The following is a 6,162-nucleotide window of genomic DNA, read 5'->3' on the forward strand; positions in this document are numbered from 1 at the left end:
TCACTTAACCATACCTCCGACCACTTGGAGGAGTCTCATTCACAACCTCCTTAAGTCCAATTCAGGACTTGGAACTTGCTAGCCCCAAGAATAACATCCATGCCACTCATCCTTTGCACTTGGTCTAAGTGCTCCACGTGTCCAGTCCCAAGACCAACACCCCAAGGTACCACCGACATACCAGCCCGTTACGCTAAAGCCATGCCCCTTCACCTTGGTCACACCGGTTTGCATCGCAATCCCGTCTCTCAACGACTGGGCCATCCGTTCAAGAGTGACCATCCAAGATCCACTCCTTAGCATCCTTAAGATGCCTGCAGACATAGGGAACCGCCTTCCCCAATATCCCTTTTACAGTCCCCATCAAGTCCCTTTTCCATCCATGACCGAGTTTGCCTACACTGCCACTGGGACAAAGGCCATAGGCCCGACCACTAAGTCCCACTGTCCTCTGGGACTTTCTCACCATACGACCGTATCCTTGGTCACCACACCAGAGGACTACTCCTCTTCCATTCTATAGTCTAAGACTTTGGGACAACATTTTGGAACAACATGGCCTTACGTGAGCCTCATGGGTACTCTTCCCGCTTTCCGCCTTTAGGTGCTCTAGCCATGGGCCACTAAGTCCCATTGTCCTCGGGGACTTCCTCACCATGTGACCATATCCTTAGTCACTACATTAGAGGATTGCTCCTTCTCCTTTCCCCAGTTTGGGACTTTGGGACAACATTTCGGAACACCGTGGCCCTACACGAGCCCCGTGGGTACTCTCCCCACCTTCCGCCTTTAGGTGCTCTAGCCATGGGCTTAGAGCGAGGTTCCGTTGAGCCACGCCAGGTATCCAAGTAGGTAGTGCCACCCACACTTGGATTGGGAGCATTGACCATTCGATCTCCCGGGGGAACTAGAACCGGCTCTTGAACACTTCACCAAGCTACCCCGCTTGTTGGTCCGTATTCACTCTAGCCTTGGACCTCTCAGTGGTTATCCCATCACCCAACACCTGGGTACAACCTTCTTGGGCCAAACTGACCTTTCTTGGCCAAACTGGCTCCATTGGAGTCCTCCCCCTACTATACTTTTGGAGCTCACCAAACCCCCCAGGGTCTGAGAGACGAACGCTTTGGGCTTTCACCCTCTCAGACTCGAACTCGGACTTGGACTCGAACTCGGACTTGGACTCGGACTCGAACTCGGGCTTGGGCTCGGTCTCGGCCTTGTCCTCGGACTCGAACTCGGGCTTGGGCTCGGTCTCGGCCTTGTCCTCGGTCTTGGTCCTGGTCTCGGTCTCGGTCTCAGTCCCAGTCTCGGTCTCAGTCTCGACTTCGGACTCCATCTTGGATTCCACCTCGGGTCCATCTAGGACTCCATCTCGGTCCATCTCGGACTCCATCTCGGACTCCATCTCAGACTCCATCTCGGACTCCATCTCGGGTTCATTTCGGATTCCATCTCAGACTCCAATTCGGGTCCATCTCGGATCCATCTCAGACCCCATCTCAAACTCCATCTCACGTCCATCTTAGATTCCATCTTGGGTCCATCTCAAGTCCATCTCAGACTCCATTTCGGACTCCTCCACGTGTCATGTGCTGGTCCTCTCATGTCCCTTTTATAGAGACTCACTTATTACTCGCTTCATGCTCGTTTCTTGAGGGCTCTGTTGGAAGTTCCACTCCCACTCTCGACCTTTCAAGTCGGAGCCTTTTAGTCCAAACGTGTTACACTTGTTTGGCTTTTGCTTCGGCCACTACCACGTGGCACCCTTTTGGCTCCACTTTGGGGCTTAGGGATTTGTGTCTCACAGAAACTTTAGATATATTATTTTGATGTTGTTTATCATTTGGGGAGTTTTATGGCTAATGTTGATGCCCATTCTCGAAATTTTCCTTCTTCGCTCTTTTCTCATATTTTTTATAAAACTTTCAGAAAATAGTCCCACATTTATGGCTGAGGCATTTCATGTTTTGACCTCTCGGTTGGGGATACACTACACTTTCATGAGTGTTTATCATCCATCGTCAGATGGTTTGGTGAAATGGCTTGTTCGGACCTTCAAAGGGATGATTGTGAAATATATAAACTTTCAGGATTCAGATTGGGATGGTTATTTGCCATCTTTTTAGTATGCATATGTCACAAGGATGCAAATTTTTGTTAGTGCTTCACCATATAAACTCCTATATGGTTATGATCCAATACTACTAATGGAGTTGAGTTTATCTTATGTGATTGCCACGAGCTGCCTATACTAAATCTTTGTGAGACACAAATCCCTATGCCCTAAAGTAAAGTAGAAAGGGTGTCACATAGTAGTGGTCAAAGCGGAAGTCCAACAAACATAATATATTTGGACTAAATATTCTAACTTGGAAAATCAAAAGTGGGAGTGGAACTCCAAACAAAGTGCTCAAGGGGTGAGCAGGAAGCAATTGGGGAATGAGTCTCTAAAATGGGACACAAAAAGAACTAATACATAGTGAATGTCATGACATATGAAAGTGTCAAGAACAAGTCCAAGAAGGAGTCTAAGATGGAGCCTGATATAGACTTGAGATGGACCCAAGATGAAGTCCAATACGGACCCGAGATAGACCTAAAATGGAGTTCGAGATGGAGTCTGATATAGATCCAAGATGGACCTGAGATGGAGTTTGAGATGGACTCGAGATGAAGTTTGAGATGGACCCAAGATGAAGTTTGAGATGGACCCATGATGGAGTCCGAGGTTGAGTGGAATAAGACTTATAGAGGTTGTGAGTGAGACTCCTCCAAATGGTCAAAAGTGTGGTTAAGTGACTAAAGTAGAATGAAAAATTTAGTTTCTTTACAGTCTTGGGATCAATATTTAACAAGTATATTTCCACTTGTCCAAGTAAAGTTTGCTGAACATCTGGGTCATATATAAGTGGGACAACAATGGTGTTACAACTTCATCATTATCCACTTACAAAGTACAAAGTGGATGACTTAGTGTTAGTCTATTTTCCCAATCTTATGGTACAAAGTTTTTTTAAAGGGCTCCTTGTTCAGCGGAAGAGATTATTGTGGCAAGCTGGACTGCAAGTTTATAAAGTTTGGCATAACGTTTAACAAATTAATCCTTCAAAAATTGTGTATGTGTAGCAATTGAAACATTTCGTACAAAGGGATCAGAAACAACTTGCACCCCTTACAGATCGATTGATGCCTCCTCCTAATGTTCCTCCAAATCCCGGCCCGTCCACAAAAGAACTCTATTCCATCATTCTAAAAGAAAGGGATGATATGAGGTCTAAGTGTATAGCTACAATACTGTATACTAATATTAACATAGTGGGATTTGATAGCCGTTAAATTGATTTCAATTTAGACCATTCACTCTTGTATATAAGCTAAGGTTTTTAGGTTAATTAATATGCACTCCATTTTCATATTCCATGCACTTACAGTATGTTGAGAATTATTTTTAAAAAAAAATACTTCTCAAGCTTTATTGTAATAACTAAACTTTCACCATCTAATGCTTCATATTCCATATTTCATGCTCCAAGATTTATATTCCATGTTTCTATCATATAATTTCATTTTAAATTTTTCTATGTGTTGCCAAAGTATATTTGGAGGAAATTGTAAAAATGGGAAAAATTAAAAGCATCATTCATATATATATGTAAAAGAGGCTACTAATTCAATTGTTAAGTTTCTAAATTAGCTTGGAGTTTATATTTACACTAAAATACTTAATTTACACGTAGTTTGAACAATAGAGAAATTAAATAACTTTAAACTTAAGAGTAACTTATCTTTAATGGGTTTAAAGTAACTTTGAACAATACTTAATTTTGATTACTACCCTTGATAGATATTTAAATCCAAAAATCTTTAGAAATTTTTGTTATCTAATAGTAATACCTTTGAGAAATTCTGCTTGCAGCAGAGACAGACAACACTGAGTCACTAAGGGTGGGCGTTGTAGACAACACTGACGCCTCGCCACGAGACAAGAGTTGTAGCACAGGACCAAATTACACCTACCGATTCTTTTAAGCTGTCTCCAGAAAGGTACTTGAACCGCAAGTTAATTTCTCACACTTCTTTTCCCTTTTGTAGGAGATAACGCAAGAAATTACCCTTGACTCGAGGATTGTTCGTCAGGAGGTATGGTTTTATACAAGTTTTCTGACTTTTTGTGGCAGGCACGCTGGAGTCGTGGGATGCGTGGGACCCGTACAAAAGCCTCTAACTGGTACGTTGTGCCTTGTATTTTCTGGGTTTCTCTTTTGTGCGAGTAGCAGCCATGTCGAAAGACAGTGTGAAGCTCTTGAACTTCTGGCCGAGTATGTTTGGCTTGAGAGTCCACTATGCGCTGGATGAAAGGGGTGTCCTACGATTACCAGGAGGAGAGGTTGCCCAACAAGAGCAAGGAGCTTCTCGAGGCAAATCCAATCTACGCTAAGATTCCGGTTCTCATCCACAACGGCAAGCCTATCTGTGAGTCTCTCATCATCGTCGACTACATCGACAGTGTGTGGCCCAGTCCTCACAAGCTCCTCCCGGAAGATCCATACGAAAAGGCTGTGGCTCGCTTCTGGGCAGACTTTGGTGACAAAAAGGTAAACTTGTTGCTTCTTCCGGGTTGATCAAAACCAGATTTTTCCTTACCAACAGCTCTTTGACGCCGGGAGCCGACTCATACGAGCTATGGGGGAGGAGCACAAGAAAGCCGGCGAGGACTTCAAGTGGGCTCTGATGAAAATCGATGAAGCTCTCGGCACCATCGCTCCAGGCAAGCCTTTCTTTGGCGGCGATGCTATGAACTTTGCAGATGTTGCTCTGGCTCCATTCATTTGCTGGTTCAAAGGCTACCAGAAAGTGGGAGGATTCGTGCTTCCGGCCCAATCTCTACAAGTGGGTGGATCCGTGGACGCGATCAAGATATCCACTCCAAGCGATGACAAGGTTACTGAATTCGTTGAGCGTTACAGGAAGCATGTTACCGGGGCTGCCTAAAACACGGACGGTTTTCAAGATATGTACTGTTTTCGATTCATCATCTCGTCTCGAAACCCGTCTAAGGCCGGGGACGTGAGTGAGATCGAGGAAGATGGAACTGATTCTGAGGAACTGTCGTCCGGATGGAGGTTCCTAGCACGAGTTCTTGGCATCGGCCGATTTTTTCCCATTCGAAAGGAGTTGAAGAAGAAGATAACAAAGATACACAAAGGATTATATACGACTGTAGCTGACAAGGTAAGGGAAGGAGTTTCTGTTTTCAGTTTTCAGTTTTAAGCCATGATGCGTGTCTTTCAGGAACAAGTTCTGTTCGAGCAGAGGGAATTTATAAATTTTTGGGAGCAAAACCTACGCTACACAGCGCCAGACGCAGTCCCGAGAGCAGCAGCAGCGCCTAAACCGCCAGCGGCTGAGAGACGGAGCCACCCTGATTTTAGCAAGTTTTTCAAGATCAGGCTCAAGTTTCCTTCAGTGCCAGTGCGTCCAGCGTTCCGACTTGTGAAGAGCTTCATAATGTGGTGGTGGCCGAGACAAACTAAGAAGGAGCCAACGGATGATGCTGCTGTTGCTCCTGATGCTGCCGCCAGCTTTGGAACGCCGTTGCCTCCAAATCTACTGAGTGAGACTTGGGAAGCCTTCAAACTCAAGCTCGGCTTAGTCGTGGTGCTGCTGGTGATCTCGCTCTTGGTCCTCAGATAACGCACGCACACCTCTCTAGAGCCGAGGTATGGTTTAACACCTCTCATTTGTTCGCTTCGCTGTATAAAATATAGATGTCTGACACTCGAGTCTTTGTCCCGTGATCTTTTACGTTTTATCTTTTCTGCTTGCAGCAGAGACAGAGACACTAATGCCTCACTCCGAGACAAGAGTCGTATCAGAGGACCAAATTACACCTACGGATTGTTTTAAGCTGTCACCAGGAAGGTACTTGAACCGCAAGTTAATTTCTCACACTTCTTTTCCCTTCTGTAGGAGATAACGCAAGAATCTACCGCAAACATAATCTTGACTCGAGGATTGGCGCGAGACCGTCAGAAGGGATGGTGTTTATAAAGGTCACGACGAGTTTTCTGATCTTTTGTGGCAGGCACGCTGGAGTCCCGTACAAAAGCCTCTTAACTTAGAGACTTCTCAGGTGCCTTAACGAATATCCACCGGCTC

The 6,162-nt window shown here is 45.1% G+C and overlaps 1 pseudogene; it reads left to right on the forward strand.

Moving 5' to 3' along the window:
* The first annotated feature begins 4,233 nt into the window (after positions 1-4,233).
* LOC9635213 overlaps positions 4,234-6,162 on the forward strand; it is a 6,874-nt pseudogene continuing 4,945 nt past the window's right edge.

This window comes from Selaginella moellendorffii, unplaced genomic scaffold (genome assembly GCF_000143415.4).
Source record: "Selaginella moellendorffii unplaced genomic scaffold, v1.0 SELMOscaffold_52, whole genome shotgun sequence".
Classification (NCBI taxonomy): Eukaryota; Viridiplantae; Streptophyta; class Lycopodiopsida; order Selaginellales; family Selaginellaceae; genus Selaginella; species Selaginella moellendorffii.